Consider the following 18,218-nt stretch of genomic DNA (forward strand, 5'->3'; position numbering starts at 1 on the left):
ACTCGACCAGCTCTGTTGGGCGGGCCACATTGTTCGCATGTCTGACGCAAGACCCCCAAAGCAAGTTCTCTACTCGGCACTCCTACACGGCAAGCGAGTCCCAGGTGGGCAGAGGAAACATTTCAAGGACACCCTCAAAGCTTCCTTGATAAAATGCAACATCCGCACTGATACCAGAGAGTCCCTGGCCAAAGACCGCCTTAAGTGGAGGAAGAGCATCCGGGAGGGCGCTGAGCACCTCGAGTCTTGTCGCCGAGAGTATACAGAAAACAAGCGCAGGCAGCGGAAGGAGCGTGCGGCAAACCAGGCTCCCCACGCACGCTTTCTTTCAACAACTGCCTGTTCCACCTGTGACAGAAATTGTAATTCCCATATTGGACTGTTCAGTCATCTGAGAACTCACTTTTAGAGTGGAAGCAAGTCTTCCTTGATTTCAAGGGACTGCCTATTATGATGACTGTTGCACACACTGTTGGTATTGGTGATGTTATGAGCTGCATGGAGAATGGTGATCACGAGGTCACCCCACATTGGAGCACTGTGTCTTCTATGGCAGAAAGTTCCTCAGATTGGGCTGGATTGGCAGGGAGCAGTGACAAGCAATGAACTTTGTGCAGTGGTAAAATATCATGGAGATCACCTTCAGCTATTTCTTATCCACTTTTTAGCAGCCGATTCGGGAGCTCCAAAGGGAAAAGTATGAGAGCGGGAAATTAACCAAGGGAAGGGCATATCGGGAAGGCGGAACCTAAAAAACTGGGTGGGAGGGAAATGATGACGAATGGCACCTTGAAAAAGTAATGGCTTGCAGCTCACTTTCATGCCATTCATTACCAGCTCCACTGAAACACTGGCCTATGTTTCCAGAGCTTTCTAAATAAATTATCCCTCAAGAATTTCTCAAACGGTTTGTTGCTCGATATCTTTACTTCAGACATCCTTTCAAGCCATCAGTTATCACAGCAAACACTACGGAGCTCACAGAGAAGGGTAAATTGTAATGCATGTGACATTCTTTGGTTAATACTTAAATAAACTACAGAAAAATTCAAAATATTTTGGATGAGGTTCAGAAATGGTAATGGAGACTTTAGGGAGTTATTGTAGCCTTCATTCCTAAATCTATGGTCATAAAATAAATATTAGAAAACAAATCTGTTACTTTATTTATTTGGTTGCAGATGGATTTTTTTTTTAAAGTTAAAAATTAAAATTCCATTGCGGGCTTCTGGAGTATTTGTGGCCATTGCACAATGTTTTTTTAGGTATGGCAAAAACATAGTTTCAAAGTGTTTTCTACGTGCAGTCAGGAGAGATGCTGGAGCTATAAGCGTAACAAAGCCAGGAAATAAAATGAAACAAATTCAAGTGATGTATAAGTAGTAAAAAAAAACATTTCTGGCAATTGGTGACGAGGTCTAATTCACACCAAGGCACCCAGAAGATCAAAAGTGAGTGTTCTTTTTTGCAGTGGCTTTAGAATTATGTACTCAACTCGTGGGAGGGTCAGGGGTCTTCACACACAGAGCACACAAGAGACGCGCTCATTAGAATGATAAACCTTTTTGTTAATATGATTTATTAGTCTAATTAATTGATAAGGGAAGATTGATCTGAGTATTGGCTGGGTTAATGTAAAGCTAATGTGATGATGTGATGTGTTTGAGACTCCGACACCAGATGTGTATTGCCAGTGTGAGAGAAAGACGCACGCACTCTCGCACACTAAAAGGCAGACACTAAAACACACACACAACAACAGGGTTGGGAAGGAAGCCAAGGAAAATATTAACTGAAGAGGGCATGCAGCTTCAAAAACAACTGTGTCCAGCTGAAAAGCAAAAGATGATGTTTAACAGCAGTGAACCGTGTTGGGGGTTTTTTGTCATGTACGCTCCAGAAAGGAAAACTGGTCACGAAATTGACTTCTGAGGAAGTTTTAATTATTGTAAAACAATGCCTTATTTTAAAAGGCCATTTGCTTTGCCAGTAATTCTTGTTGCTATAGGATGGCGAGAAGGACTTGAGAAAATCAAATTCCACATCATGACAAAAGCATCCACAACATTTCCCAATCTATCAGCATGAGGCTGAGATTCTGGGAGAGGGGCGAATTGCTGCTTAGCTTAAGGCTGCAGTATTTCTTTTTGTTGGCTCGTGCAGGGTGAGATTTTTTTCCTGACTATTAAAAACATTGCAAAGTTAGGGCTGAGAACAAGTCTGTTTTCTTTCCTATCTTCAGGCTTTTCTTTACAAAATCACAACACCCTTCAATTGTCTTTTTTCATTCTCTTTCCCAAACTTCATAATTACAGTTCCCTGCTGACCACCTCCTCCCTCCACTCGGCTCAATGCATATCTGTGAAACAGGATACCTGAGGGAATGTGGGAAATTGTCCAGAATTCTACAAGATCTGGATGGAAGATATGAATCAGCTTCCAGCTGCCTGCATACAAAATGTTTGACAGGTTATGAAAAGTTTAAACCTTATTCCTTCGCTTTTACAAACCTTTTATACAAATTGTCTTGCATATTTTTCTGTAAATGTAAAATATATATGTTCTTACCAATCGACTCCCCCAACACAGTTCTTATTTCTAAATCCACACATGATGCCATATGAAATATATAACTTATAAAGTACGCAAAACTGACATGAGAGGCATGTACTACATAGTGGCTTGTTAGCCCACTGAAAAAATATCAGCCCATTTGGCAATTAATGATAATTTTCTTCTTGAAGTTAATGGGTCCATACACAGTACACCCCTCGCGCTCACACTTCCACAAAACAGACCAACACAGGAAAAGAAGTTAGCCAAGGAGAGTGACCCCAAACAAGAGGATCACTTCCTCCCACTTTTCTCTTCCCCTTCCCCCATTCCCTAAACCCAAGCAAATCCCAGGGAACAAGCTCAAACAACTTACTTCAGCCATTAAACATATTAATCCAACATATGAATAGTCATGCCGATAAACCTAATGTAATAATATACGCCCTCCTCAAACATCCTTCAAAGAAAATACATAAAGTCTTCACAAAAATGTAGCTTCATGTAAATTCTTGAATCTTTTTAAAGAGATGCTCAATAAATTCTTGGGCTGTTGCAGCAGCTCAATGGAAGGGTCTTCAACGATGTTCCCTCTAAAATTTAGTTGTGGTGCATGGCCAATTTTTTCAATGCGCGGTACCTTTAAATTGTCTGTGCGGCCGCTTATCAGTATTTGAGGGCTTGTGAGCGGCCTGCGCGGTACCTTCAAGATTGCTGCGTGCTCCCATGTGCGCGCAGCTTAGAACCACCCCCGATCTTACGTAATTTTTTTCTCTCTGTTTCCCATGGCAGCTGGTAATTATTCCGCCATTCACACCCTATCCAGACTAATCTTCTTTTAACTTCTGCCATTACCATCTCAAGTCAGCCCATCATCCCTTTTGTCTCTCTAATCTCTTCTGTCTTCCACCTGATCACAAACCTTCCCTTTTGTTCTTTCCTCCCCTCCCCCTTTCAGTGCTCCTTAAGAATCTGTTCATTTCGAACATTCGCCAGTTCTGACGAAGGGTCCGCGACCTGAAACGTTAACTCTGTTTCTCTCCACAGATGCTGCCTGACCCACTGAAATTTCCAGCATTTTCTGTTTATATATTAGAGAGAACATTGTTCTTCAGTTTCTGGGCTATTTGTGAAAAAGGATTTGGATGAATTAGTTTCGAAAGATGAATGCATTTTCAATGAGCGAGTCTTCACACAATTCAAATGAATGCTTCACTTTGATGCACTAAAAAAAAGTTTCAAATTAATTAAAGTCATAGAGGTAATAATATGTGAACTAAGCAAATTATTCAATGCCCTTTAAACCAGGGGGGGGTCACAATCTCAGAATAAGTGGTCAGCCATTTAGACTGAGATGAGGAGAAATTTCTTCACTCAGAGGTGGTGAATCTTTGGAATTCTCTACCCAGAAAGCTGTGGAGGCTCAGTCATTGAGTATATTCAAGACAGAGATCGTTAGATTTTTGAATATTAAGGGAATCAAGAGATATGGGGATAGTGCGGGAAAGTGGAGGAGAGGGAGAAGATCAGCCATGATCTTATTGAATGGCAGAGCAGGCTCGCGGGACCGAATGGCCTACTTCTGTTCCTAATTTTTATGTTCTTATGTTCTAAGTGTAGTTGACCTGGTCCAAGCAAAGAAGAGCTGTTGCTTCAAGTTTACTCCAGCATGGAGTCTTGAGCAGCAAGGTTACGTTTATCCAAAGAGGTGGCTTTGGAAAGAATTTACTTTCACATCTGTTTACATCTTTTCACTGGACTAATACTTCTGTCATTAATTCCCTCTTTACATCAGCTATGGAAGCTAATTCATGCCACAGTAAATATGCTCACAGTTAAAAGGAAGAAGGCATGTGGTGGATAAAATCCTGTTTAAACTGTTTTATACACCCGCAACAAAGAAAGGATTGAACTAGTATAAGCTACAAATAAAACTGGCCACATTCTGAAGAGGATATTGTTCACATGTTGAAGATATTTAATACAGACATGTTCAATTAGGAAAATCTGAGTTTGAAGGTGTGGGATATTAAACGGCTCAGCATGCCAAAATTTGTTTTGGCATGAGAAGGCATCTGAAATTGTACTGCAAAGAGCTAAATCATTGATAGCAACATCTCCTAGACCCAAAGATTTTCCATTAGGTCTAAATTTGGGAATTAAGTCTAATTTCTTCATGTATGTTAATCAAATTGCTTTATTATAATAGCAGTACCGTCAACGCAGTTTAAAAATAGAGGGAAAACAAGTATATTTAATTCATTTCTTTGGCAGGACTGTGTGTGGAGTTAACAATATGAGATGCATTTCTTACATATATTTAAATCTGATATCTGTAACCCTGACACATCGAGATACCTATACTTATGACAATAGATGAGCATAGTTAGAAAGACCTTAAAAGTCATAAACCTGCCAGGAATATGAGAAATGAAAGACGCTTAATGTTTCTTTATATCATAATTTTCATTTGCAATGTAAGATGAGCACTATTGATGGAATAGCATATAATTCCTACCCTTCTGATGCCACGTATCAGCTCTGATCACACTTTTATGATTGCCTCAAAATAAAAAGAACAAGAAGTTAGAATTCTGTTACTATGACCAATCAAGAAAGAAAAACAAAAACTGAATCAATTAAATGGCTCATTCTTTTTTCACTTCAGAGTGAGAGAGATTGGCCGACACAAAGATAAAAGAAAGAAAGACTTGCATTTATATAGCCCCTTTCATGACCTTAGGACGTCCCAAAGCGCTTTACAACAATGAAGCACTTTTGAAGTGTAGTCACTGCTATAAAATAGGAAAGATAAAGACAGGGGAGAGTGATTTAAAGCATCTGTGTGGTTTATTTTGTGTATGTTGAGAGTTTGAGAAAAAATGATACAGGTGTGGTAACTATTTATTTATTTATTTATTTATGCTGTGGTTAAAATAAATATTAATTTATTTTCTAGGAACTAATCAAATTGTCTCTGGGCAATGAGGCTTTAGATATTAAAGATTCCATGACACTATTTCGAAGAAGAGCAGGGGAGTTATCCCCAGTTTCCTGGCCAATATTTATCCCTCAATCAACATAACAAAAAACAAGATTATCTGGTCATTATCACATTGCTGTTTGTGGGAGCCTTGCTTGTGATCAAATTGGCTGCTGCGTTTCCTACATTACAACAGTGACTACACTCCAAACGTACTTCATTGACTGTAAAGTGCTTTGGGATGTCCGGTGGTCATGAAAGGCACTATGTTCTTTCTCTGCTCTATGCAAGCGACACCAAAGGACTCAAAGTGGGGGGAAAAGCCGTGGTATGTTCTGTGGTCAGAAGCACAGCAACACTATTGATATATTTTGGCAGCCTGCACAAGCCTCCCTCTGTTGTCACATTCTGTGGGCGAGACTGTTTTTTAAAAGTAATATGTTTGAGCTCTCCAGCACTTAAAATGTAAAGATATATATAGTTCATTTTTGTTTTACTTAAATTGGTAGTGCAGGAAGTTGGAGCTTTCATAGAATACGCCATGAGGTGGTATAATGTCCCCATGATTTCCCCTCACCCCCTGCCCCACCACCCACTCTGAAACTTCTCATCTCAACACTTCCCATCTCAACCCTACAGCTGTGAGCGGCTGCTGAGCAGAGTGGTGGGGGATGTGCCAGCTCCCCGTTTACGGGGGGATGGGGGGGGGTGGAGGTAGAGAATGGGCAGCTCCCTCTTGAGGTGGAGGCAGAGGAGAGAGAAGGGAGACAATAGGAAGTTATTCCCAAAGGGGAGTACCTCTTGTGCAACTTCTACTGGCCTATATCAGAGGAGAATTGGCCTGGGAGTAAGTTAACCATCTGCTCTTCCAGCTGTGGATGGTGGTCAATGAAACAAGAGCTGAGGAAAGAGAAGAAAATACCTCAAAAGAAAGAGTTTCCCCCTTAGATATAGCACTAATAATGTAATAAATAATACGTGCATGTATGTAGCATATATCACTTTCGAAAATACCTTACACAAAGATATTTTGTTTGAAGGGCAGTAACTATCGGCATACATTGATATTCAAAGAGGAAAATAAATTGTCCACACACAGCAAGGGATTTACTTTAGTTTGAGGCCTGGAGTAATCTGAAGCTTCCTCTCTCGTCCCAGATAGTTTTTGAAATAATTTAATGTGTTGGACCCAAAGCCATTTCTAACATCTTAAAAGCAGATTGCACAAAAAAGGTGATTTTAAAACGCTTTGTTCATGTGATTACATAGAGATTAATGAGTCGTTGTCAATGAGTTATTATAATAATTGAATATTCATCATCTGCATCTCAAGTTTGAATTATTGCCTTGAATCACTAATGGCCATCCAACATTATTTGGAATCTATTTGGAGGACAATGAATTTTTAGTATGTTTAATAAGTAGTTTTGGCAGTTGCTTTCTTTGTCATCAGCATCTAAATTAAAATAACACAGGACCTCTGGATATGGGTTTTGTGGTGTGGGATTTCACAGGAGACCAGGTTAAAAACAATACAAAAATTCATTACTCTTTATAGATGATTAACTTTTGCTGTTCATTGCTTGCCTTATTTTTTTCCTGATGTGTTATTTCCTTCTATTTTCTACCTCTCCGCTTATATAAAATACACACATTAAAGTTCACGCATGAACAGAATTGCCCAGTAAGTATTCCCAACCATGCATTGCTACAAGGTGCATTATTTTCTCCACAAGGGTGGGACATTTTCTCTTCTTAATTTTATTATACACCAGATTTCGTATTGGTCACAAATACAATTCCTTATTCTGGGTACTTCATTAAAAAAAAGTACTGTCTTGCAATCTATTAGTAGGGTCAGTATATCACAGCCAAATACAATTAATATTGCATCCCATCTGGGACTGTTTGCTGTATCACTGATATAAGAGTTTGTGGCCAAATGTAGTGGAGAAAATTCATTCATGGCTCTATTTCAAGGCTGTCGTACACTACTACAAGTACAACTTGCATTCATACAGTGTTTTTAATGTAGAAAAATAATGTGAAAGGCACTTCAGAGGTATTCGGAAAAACTGTGAGCGATGTTGGGACCGGTGACCAAAAGCTTGGTTGAAGAGGTAGGTTTTAATAAGGGCTTTGAAGGAGAAAAGGGAGTTGGGGGAGTTTAAGGAAGAAATTCCACAGCATGGGGTCTAGATGGTTGAATGTAAAACTTCAAATGTTGGGCCAAAGGGTAGGGTTGCGGGGTTGGGGTTTGGGGGGAGGGGGCGCTGGGCGCGGGCGGGCAGGTTTGCACAAGTGGGCAGAGTCAGAGGAACTGAGTGTTTGTAGAGTTGTCGGGCTGGAGGAGGTTAGAAATAGGGAGGGGCAAGGCCTTGAAGCGATTCAAGTACGAGGATGAGAATTTGAAATTTGACGTGTTTGGGGAACACGGACCAATATAGGTCAGGGGTGATGCGTGAGCAGGACTTTGTGCAGGATATGGCTGGCCAGGAGAGCGTTTCAGGTGTTCTTTGTAATGGAGAAGCTCTGGGGCCGGAAACTCAGGATTGAATAAGTTGCCATGGTTGCGAACAGCCTGGTTCAGCTGAAACGTTGAACAGCAAGGGGGCTCCCAATTCTTTTGATGCCATTTAATGCTAGGGTATGGTACACTATCGAGTACAGCGCATTACAATTTGCAAATGTTTGATCCTTAAGGCATCACTCTTTATGGAAAAATGCATGTGACAGTAATGGAAATTAAATTATGTTTGTTAACTGGAAATGTACAGATGAGATAATGATTAATCTCAGTGGATTCATTGTGCTGAGAATGTTATGATACCACAGATTTACCTGCTGCCTAATGAAAAGCTTTAAGGTATGTAAGCATGATCCATTTGATGTACCATATTTAGGCAACACTTCTATTTTGTATAGTACTATATTTGACAGAGACTAGAAGTGTAAGCAGTAATTACATTAGAGCTGCTCCCAGTTCACAGTAGGAACTTGGATTTATTCATGGGCAATGATGTTACTTGTCCAAATAGTTTAAACACAATTAACCCACGAAGGGATGGACAGTCTTGAGTGTGCCAAATTGCTATTTTACAGCAGGTTTGTTTTTCTAAAAATGAGGCAGCTCATTTTTCTCCCCTCCCGTTCCAGCATAAGCTGAGGAAGGGCCTCCGCTTTCCACGAGATAGGCATTGGGTGAACAAGATGGTGAAGCAATGAGTTTAGTAGGAAGCAGAAGATACTAGCATCTCAGGTGGGATATCCTCTGTCCCTGAATTGGGTGCTGGATGTGAAAGACGATGGAGTAATGAGCTTGGTGGGAGTGAAAGATTCCTTCAATACAAGCAGAGGATATAAGAAATTCAATGACCTCACCAGAAGAGGCAAGATCAGGGACCACGACATCATGTCTATGAAGAGTAAGGTTGTGGAGAATTTGCCATATCCTGATGATCTGAGAGACCTGCCAAGGTATTGGAAGCATGGTTTTGCCGTGCCTATGGTGTGCTCGATAATGGATCTGGTGAAGGTTTATGCCCCGTAGGAAGGAAATGCTTGGTAGGAAGTAGAAGATTGTCACTTGGAAAAATATGGGTTAATAAATGACAGCCAGCATGGATTTGTTAACGGTAAATTGTGTTTGACTAAGTTGATTAAGTTCTTTGAAGAAGTAACGGAGAGGGTTGATGAGGGTAGTGCAGTTGATGTTGTGCATATGGACTTTCAACGGGCGTTTAGTAAAGTAGCACATAATAGACCTGTTAGCAAAATTGAAGCCCATGGGATTAAAAGGGCAGTGAGAGCGTGCAGAAGAGATTTATTAGAATGGTGCCAGCAATGAAAGACTTAGGCGAAAGAAACTGGGATTGTTTTCCTTAGATTAGAGGAGGTTAAGGGGAGATTTGAGAGCGGTGTTCGAAGTCATGAAGGGTTTTGCCAAAGTAAATCAAGAGAAACTGTTTCTAGTGGCAGAAGAGTCAATAACCAGGGGGCACAGATTTAAGATAATTGACAAAAGTACTACAAGCGATAGGAGGATTTCTTTTTAACTTGAGTGATGGTCTGGAATGTGCTGCCTGAAAGGGTGGCGGCAACAGATTCAATAATAACTTTGAAAAGGGAATTGGATAAATACTTGAAGGGGGGGAAGTTGTGCGGTTATGGGGAAAGAGCAGGGGAAAGGGATAGCTCTTTCAAAGAGCTGGCACAGACACAATGGGTCCTTCTGTGCTGTACGATTCTCTGATTTAATGCTGGACGGCAGTAAGATGAATGGCACATGACTACTGCTGGGGAGTCTGGCACTTACCAGCAGTACCTGTTGCAGCTGGTTCACACACAACCTAAACATTGATGAATAAAAGCCCTCGGCATTCATGTATTGGATACTCCTGTGAGCAGGAGCACACAGAGCTATTCTGGGGCCATCCAGTGACTCCCCTAGACTTGTGGGAAGCATGCCATTCAAAGGCAAACTAGGGCGCGGCCTTGTGGCTCACTGTTGTCTGTGAAGAAAGAGCTGGACCTGCTTGCTGTGTCAAACAATACATCAGTTACCTGTTTTATGCATCGATGCATTGCAGACTGATTGCAACTGATGTCTCGGCTGCCCCACTGGGAAAGACCGCGGATAAAGACATTTAAGGTGGCTCCTGCGGTACACTGCACAACTCTGTCACTGCCACCCTGATGCATTGGAGGCTATGAAGGCATTGTTCCTCTTGTCAGGTCCAGTTAATTCCTCTGTGGCCGATATATTTGTTTGGCAGTGCAATGGCGGGTAGCAGCCCTCTTCCTGCGATAATGCTGCACTTCCCTGGCATCTAAAAGTTCTACCTGGTCCTCCTCCTCTACAGGGACACCTATTCTGCTGAGGAAGATGATGTAACTCTCTAGTCCTCCTGAAACGCTCCTGGATACTGTGCAACAAAAACGGTCATATCCTTGTCCCGTAACTGCTCAAAGGTCACTCAAGATCCAAGTTGCTTTCTGTGCATTTAAAGTACTGTGGTTCACAGATGCAGCCGAGCAACTGAGAACATTCAGTTTAAATGGGTGGTGTGAGCACATGATCTGCAACCAATGCTGGGGGAAGGTAATGAATGTGGAGGCCATTTTGATGTTACTTATGCTTCGAAATAACATTTGAATCTCTGCCTGTTTCAGATGCGATCTCTCTATTCTGCCTAACCTGTGAATGCTCATCAAGTGCAAGCAGAGCAGAGACTGGTGCAACAAGTCTTTATCCCTTTTCCTCGCACTAATGTCCAGGAAATAGTGCATGCAGAGTGCTAGAAAGCGAGAAATCAAATTCTATTAAAGTCTATTTGAAGTGATCTTTAATACCTTCCGTTCATAAGAAAAGTGCTCGGACAGAACTTTGTTATTTAGAACAGAGATTTTAGCACAGGAGGAGCCCATTCAATCCTTATTGCCTAGATTGAATTTAGGCAGATTCTACATTTCATTTCCTAAATTATAACAGTGACTACACTTCAAAAGTACTTCATTGACTGTAAAGTGCTTTGGGACATCCAATGGTGTGAAAGGTGCAATGTAAATGCAAGTCTTTCTTTCTTTTTATCCCATTTTTCCACTTTTTACCCACACTAACAGCATTTGCCTCCTTTCTTCTCATAGCTATGCTTCCATGGTTCCATCTTTTTTATATTTATCTCCTTCAAACCATTATCCAGTACCTTTTTGGAATGCTGTAATTAATTTAGCATCAATCACCACTTGTGGCAAATCATCCCTCACTCCGAGAACACTTTGCAGAAACAAGCTTCTTCTAATCTCCCTCGATGTACCGAAGCTTATCTTGAGATTTTGGCCTTGTGTCTACGATGTACTTGCCAATGGAAATAATCCATCCATGTTTACCTTTCATCCATGTCATTTTTTTAATCATTCTTGGTATATACAACAGTGCACCAGGTATATTTTCTTCTGGCCACTAATGCAATTGAAATCGTTGGTGTGGATATAAATTGGGAATGGGGCAAAATTAGGGGTAATTGTATGGTGCTCTGCACTCACAATGGAGAACTGGATAGAGAGAGAGCTATAACATTAGAGCCCGATTCTCTGACCCGTGCTCTCAGTGAAGGCTTAGGGGCACTTGATTGCAGAATCATCCACATAGCCTTATTTTACTTTTGGAATCACTTTGTGAGAATGTTTAGCACCTAAGAAAATGTTAGATTTTTTAAGCTCTCTCCAATTTGAACAAAATTGCTTTCATGCTAAAATATATTCCTCAATATCTGTGAAGGAACAATGATCAATATTTGATAGAAGCCAATTGTACATTATCAAATAACATGGATGAATTATGTGGTGCAAGTTAAGCTGCATTCTACAAACGTACTGTAAGGACCCCCAAAAGTAAAAGTCTGGTTATATATGTTGTGTTCCTAACACAGATGAGACTGCACACAGGGAGGTTAAAGTAACAGTGACCTCAGTCTTTATTAAGACACTCCAGAGTGAGTAACAGGTCTTAGGGGTCAGCTTATATACAGTGCTCCCAAGGGATGCTGGGATCCCTTGGGACTTCAGGGGATGCGCTCCCTTGTGGCGGAACATGGGAGTGCATGCTTTACAGATACACAACATCACTCCCCCCACAAAGTCAAAGTGAAAACTATTTACAAGGTGAGGCGGTCGGGAGCCTTTCTTTCCCTGGTGGACCGTCTCGGTACAAATGTCTGTTCTGGTGTGTTGGCTGTGCCCTCGCTGGGCTGGCATGTTGTTGGCCCTGCAGGGCTGCTGGGTGAGCCTGGCCTTGCTGGGCTGTTGGGCGTGATGGGTTAAATTTCCTGGTCCGGCGTGGTGTCATTGATCCTTTGGGTGTGTGTTGTGGGCTCGAAAAAGGTGGTGTCTGCTGTGGGTTGTTCAGGGCAGTCTGTGAACCGCAGCCTCGTTTGGTCCAGGTGCTTTCTGAAAATTTGTTCATTGTCTAGTTTGATGACAAACACCCTATTCCCTTCTTTAGCTATCACCATGCCCGCGATCCACTTGGGACCATGTCCATAGTTTAGCACATACACAGGGTCATTCAGATCAATTTCCCGTGACACAGTGGCGCGACCATCGTTTACATTTTGTTGCTGTCGCCTGCTCTCTACCTGATCATGCAGGTTGGGGTGAACCAGCGAGAGTCTGGTTTTAAGTGTCCTTTTCATGAGTAGCTCAGCTGGGGGCACCCCTGTGAGCGAGTGGGGTCTCGTGCGGTAGCTGAGCAGTACTCGGGACAGGCGGGTTTGGAGTGAGCCTTCTGTGACTCGTTTAAGGCTCTGTTTGATTGTTTGTACTGCCCGCTCTGCCTGCCCATTGGAGGCTGGGTTAAACAGGGCCGAGGTGACATGTTTGATCCCATTGCGAGTCATGAATTCTTTAAATTCGGCACTGGTGAAACATGGCCTGTTGTCACTGACCAGTATGTCAGGCAGGCTGTGGGTGGCAAACATGGTCCTCAGGCTTTCAATGGTGGTGGTGGTTCCCAACATTATTTCACATTCAATCCATTTTGAAAAAGCATCCACCACCACCAGGAACATTTTACCAAGAAACGGGCCGGCATAGTCGACATGGATCCTCGACCATGGTCTGGAGGGCCAGGACCACAAACTTAGAGGTGCCTCTCTGGGCGTATTGCTCAACTGAGCACACATGCTGCATTGTCGTATACAGGACTCTAAGTCAGAGTCGATACCGGGCCACCACACGTGGGATCTGGCTATCGCTTTCATCATTACTATACCCGGGTGTGTGCTGTGGAGATCCGAGATGAACGTCTCCCTGCCTTTTTTGGGTAGCACTACGCAGTTACCCCACAACAGGCAGTCTGCCTGAATGGACAGCTCGTCCTTTCGACACTGGCACGGCTTGATTAGCACTTGCATTTCAATGGGGATGCTGGCCCAGCTCCCATGCAGTACACAGTTTTTTACTAGGGACAGCAGAGGATCTTGGCTGGTCCAAGTCCTAATCTGGCAGGCCGTGACAGATGATTTATCATTTTCAAACACTTCCATGACCATCAATAAGTCTGTGGGCTGCGCCAGCATCAACAAGTTTGTAGGCTGCGCCATTTCCACCCCCGTGGTGGGCAATGGTAGCCGACTGAGAGCATCCGCACAGTTCTCGGTGCCTGGCCTGTGGCGGATGGTATAGTTATAACACGAGTGCCCACCTTTGTATGCGGGCTGAGGCATCAGTATTTATCCCCTTTTTTTCAGCGAACAGGGATATGAGGGGCTTGTGACCCGTTTCCAGCTCAAATTTGAGGCCAAACAGGTACTGATGCATTTTCTTTAGCCCGAACACACACGCTAATGCCTCTTTCTCAATCATGCTATAGACCCTTTCGGCCTTAGACAAGCTCCTGGAAGCATAGGCGACAGGTTGCAACTTCCCCGCAACGTTAGCTTGTTGTAATACACACCCGACTCCGTGCGACAACGCATCACATGCTAGCACAAGTCTTTTACACGGGTTATACAATACAAGCAGCTTGTTGGAGCATAAAATGTTCCTGGCTTTCTCAAAAGCAATTACTTGTTTTTTTTTCCACATACCCAGTTCTCACCTTTATGCAATAACACATGTAGGGACTCTAAGAGGGTGCTTAACCCCAGTAGGAAGTTACCAAAATAGTTGAGGAGTCCCAGGAACGACCGCAGCTCCATGACATTTTGTGGCCTGGGCGCGTTCCTGATTGCCTCTGTCTTGGCGTCTGTGGGCTGAATGCTGTTTGCCACGATCTTTCTCCCCAAAACTCCACTTCTGTCGACCTCTTCAGCCGCAGCCTTACGCGATCCAGTTGCTGGAGGACCTCCTCCAGGATTTGTAGGTGCTCGACAGTGTGCGGACCCGTGACCAATATGTAATCCTGAAAAACCACCGTGTGTGGTACCGACTTGAGTTGGCTCTCCATGTTTCTCTGGAAGATTGCTGCAGCCGACCGCATTCCAAACAGGCATCTGTTGTAGATGAACAGTCCCTTGTGCGTGCTGATGCAGGTGAGGCCCTTCGAAGACTCCTCCAGCTCCTGCGTCATGTAGGCCGAAGTCAGGTCGAGCTTGGTGAACGTCTTGCCTCCTGCCAGCGTTGCAAATAGGTCGTCTGCCTTAGGTAGCGAGTATCGGTCCTGTAGCGAGAAACGATTAATAATTACTTTATAATCGCCGCAAATCTTGACCGTGCCATCACTTTTGAGTACTGGAACAATTGGGCTGGCCCACTCACTGAATTCCACTGGGGAGATGATGCCCTCGCGTTGCAGCCTGTCCAGCTCGATTTCCACTCTCTCCCTCATCATGTGAGGTACCGCTCACGCCTTGTGGTGAATGGGTCGTGCATCTGGAACCAAGTGGATCCGCACCTTCGCCCCGGAAAAGTTTCCAATGCCTGGCTCAAAAAGGGAAGGAAATTTGTTGAGAACCTGGGTACATGAGGCCTCATCGACATGTGATATCGCTCGGATGTCATCCAGTTCCAGCAGATTTTGCCCAGCCAGCTCCTTCCAAGCAGTGTGGGGCCATCACTCGGGAGAATCCAGAGTGGCAGTTCGTGCACCGTGCCCTCATAGGTGACCTTGACCATGGCGCTGCCCAGGACAGTGATAAGCTCTTTGGTGTACGTTCTCAGTTTCGTGTGGATGGGGCTCAGGGCTGGTCTGAGTGCCTTGTTGCACCACAGTCTCTCAAACATCTTTTTAATCATGATAGATTGACGAGCACCAGTGTCCAGTTCCATGGCTACGGGTAAGCCATTCAATTTTACCTTTAGCATTATAGGTGAACATTTCATCGAAAATGTGTGCACCCTGTGTACTTCAGCATCTGCCTCCTCTCTCTGAGGCTCGAAATTGCTTTGATCCACCATGGACCGATCTTCCTCTACCACGTGGTGGTTAGCAGGTTTTGCAGAGCTTGCAGCTCATCTGCAAGCTCGTTGGAGGTGTCCCATTGTTCCACAGTTCTTGTAAACATACCCTTTGAAGCGGCATGAATAGGCTGAATGGAAGCCTCCACAACGCCAACAAGGTGTGAATTGCCTTGCATTCATCCTTAGTTGCGGACTCTGAGTCATTTGGGTCACGTGAGGCCTGCTGGCAGTTGCAGACTCGTGGTTTCTGCCCTGTACATTTCTGCTCGCAAACACATGTCTAATTAATTTATGAACATTGCTAGCACTTGTGTGCTGAGATATTTGTTTGGTGTTATCACTGGTGGACCTAAACGCCTGTGCTATCGCAATGGCCTTGCTGAGGGTCGGTGTATCTACAGTCAAAAGTTTTCCTAGGATGGTCTCGTGGCCAATGCCCAGTACAAAGAAGTCTCTGAGCGTTTGCTCCAGGTAGCCATCAAACTCGCATTGTCCTGCAAGTCGCCTTAGCTCGGCGACGTAGCTCACCACTTCCTGACCTTCAGATCACTGGTATATATAGAACCAATACCTCGCCATCAGCACGCTCTCCCTCGGGTTAAGATGCTCCCGAACCAGTGTACACAGCTCCTTATATGACTTCTCTGTGGGATTTCACCGGAGCCAGAAGATTCTTCATGAGGCTGTAGGTCGGTGCCCCGCAGACCGTGAGGAGGACCGCTCTCCTTTTTGCAGCGCTTCCTTCTCCGTCCAGCTCGTTGGCTACAAAGTACTGGTCTAATCGTTTGACATAGGCTTCCTAGTCCTCACCTTTAGAGAACTTCTCCAGGATGCCCACAGTTTGCTGCATCTTTGCGTTGGATTTGTGTACTCGTCGCCAGTTGTTGTGTTCCTAACACAGATGAGACTGCACACAAGGAGGTTAAAGTAACAGTGACCTCAGTCTTTATTAAGACACTCCAGAGTGAGTAACAGGCCTTCGGGGTCGGCTTATATAGAGTGCTCTCAAGGGGTGCTGGGATCCCTTGGGACTTCAGGGGATGCACTCCCTGGTGGCGGAACATGGGAGTGCATGCTTTACAGATACACAACAATATATGTCAGATCTCCCCGATACTGATCACAGGGTGTTCTTCACAGTTCAAACATGACTGATGTCTGTGTTGATTGATCATGTAAAGTCTGAAGACTGAGGTCTGACTTGTTCAGCATGTGGAAGACTTGTTCCTGTCTATGGGCAACAGGAAGGGAATGATTGTAGCTCTATCTACCTAGCAGAAACCGAGCGAGTGAGCAGTTAAAGTCGACCAGGTTGCTTCCCCAGCAGAAACCACCTGTGATAACTTGCATATAGATACTGCAATCAATATCCCAAGACATTTAAAACCATGAGGAACCCACTATTCTGAATGATAATCTGCTCTACTGAAAAGGCAGCAAGGGCACCCACCCAAAGCTAGGAGGGACCTTCTTTACATCGGCATGTCCAGTCCCCATGACATCATTGGGACACAACTTCATGTTTAACTGGTGGCCTGAGCTGGCAAGGGCAGTGATAAAGAGCAGCTCTAACCAGAAGAGACCCAAACAGGTAATGTTTTTTCACTTTCTTTGTGGAGCTGGGGTGGGGGAGCAAGGGTTCACCCTGGGCCCCAGCCGGAAAATTTAGGCTCCACTGCCTCAAACTCTTTCACCCCTCCCCCATTTCAAAAACAAGACCCCTTTCTCCCTCCCACCCCGTGTTGGTATGCAGCCTCTGAGCCTTGCAACTTTACACCACTTCTACCCACATTGGCAGATCAGGAGCTAAAATACCCCGGGACCTCATTTCTGGAGCAGTGGGTGAGATTCCAATTAGCCTTGCCACTCATTTGCCCACAAACTACGGTCTATGTTTTTTAGTGCTGTTGTTCCGCTTTGCTCCTGATCTTGGGCTTTGTTGTAGACATTTTATTTTCCTACAGCTTGTTTATGTTCATGTTTAAGTTAGTGAATTAAGTGGCCAGTATCCTCAGGTGGTCAAAATGTTGCATTTTGGACAAGTTTTGCTTCGGCTTCAGTCCAGCACATTGGCACACTGCATTCAGCCTCCATCATTGGCTCTATCCCTTTAGTAAACTCCTTAATTAAAGTGTTAAAGGTTTCACTCTTGAGAGCGTTTTCTTTACCACCAGGATTAATACGTTAAGTCGAATAGTAACTTCCAATTGTTGAGCTGGATGAGCTATAATTAATTAATTTTATGTTCAATTGGACGGCCTAACTTTACTGCATTGGTATTGCCCCACTCATGAGGACTGTAAATTCGGTGTTAGTGTAGCGCTTTGCCAGCAAAAGATCAATAATATCAAAAGTTCATAGCCCAAATGCTCTTCATGCCTGCGTACTGGGAAATCCTTCCCTGTAATTTTGTTTTAAATTCTGCGCATTAAGATGAGGGAAGTTAGAGCTGAGAAATGGAACTCCAGAACGTGATCTTCAGTATATAATCTAGGATGACACTTTGTGCAGTACTGAGGGTGTGTTGCATTGTTGGAGGTGCTGTCTTTCTGATGAGATGCTAAACGATGGACATAAAACATCCCATGAGACCATTTGAACATTTATCCCTGCAACCATAATGAGCAAAAACAAATTAGCTGCTCATTTATCTCATTGCTGTTTGTGGGACCTCCCTAGGCACAGCTGACTGCCGTGTTTGCCTACATAACAACAGTGACTACCCTTCAAAAAGTAATTAATGGGCTGTGAAGGGTTTTGGGGGATCCTGAGGATGATAACT

The sequence above is a fragment of the Pristiophorus japonicus genome, chromosome 8 (assembly GCF_044704955.1).
Source record: "Pristiophorus japonicus isolate sPriJap1 chromosome 8, sPriJap1.hap1, whole genome shotgun sequence".
Lineage (NCBI taxonomy): Eukaryota > Metazoa > Chordata > Chondrichthyes > Pristiophoridae > Pristiophorus > Pristiophorus japonicus.